Here is a 409-nt window from a genome sequence, read left to right as displayed (position 1 = left end):
CCCCGGCCTGTGCGCGGGCAGGAACGGCTCAGGACAGGCCGTTCCAGTAAACGGGGTGGGTTAAGCTCCGGGATCTCCAATATTTGGGCAGCTGGTGGGTGTGGAATAAGGACGGGGAGAGCACGACTCCCAGCGCGGCTTTGCGGGGTGCTTGTTTCGGGTTCTGCACACACACACACACCCCCCGGGGCACGAAACAAGCCAAGCGGGGCGGGAAACCTCATTTCTCAAAAAGAAGGGATTTAAAAACACTGCTTGGAGTTTGGGAGCTCCTCTCGCCCTCCTCCCCGGCTATAAACGAGGCCGAAACTCACCCTCGTGCAGGTTCAAAGTTCAGCCAATCTGTGTGGGCAAACGACGGCCCCGGCCCCGCCGCCCCGGGGTTAGTGGGGGTGATGGAGGCAATTCA

Source organism: Eurypyga helias, unplaced genomic scaffold, assembly GCF_000690775.1.
Source record: "Eurypyga helias isolate BGI_N326 unplaced genomic scaffold, ASM69077v1 scaffold28027, whole genome shotgun sequence".
Classification (NCBI taxonomy): Eukaryota; Metazoa; Chordata; class Aves; order Eurypygiformes; family Eurypygidae; genus Eurypyga; species Eurypyga helias.
Note: the sequence above shows the minus strand (reverse complement) of the source record.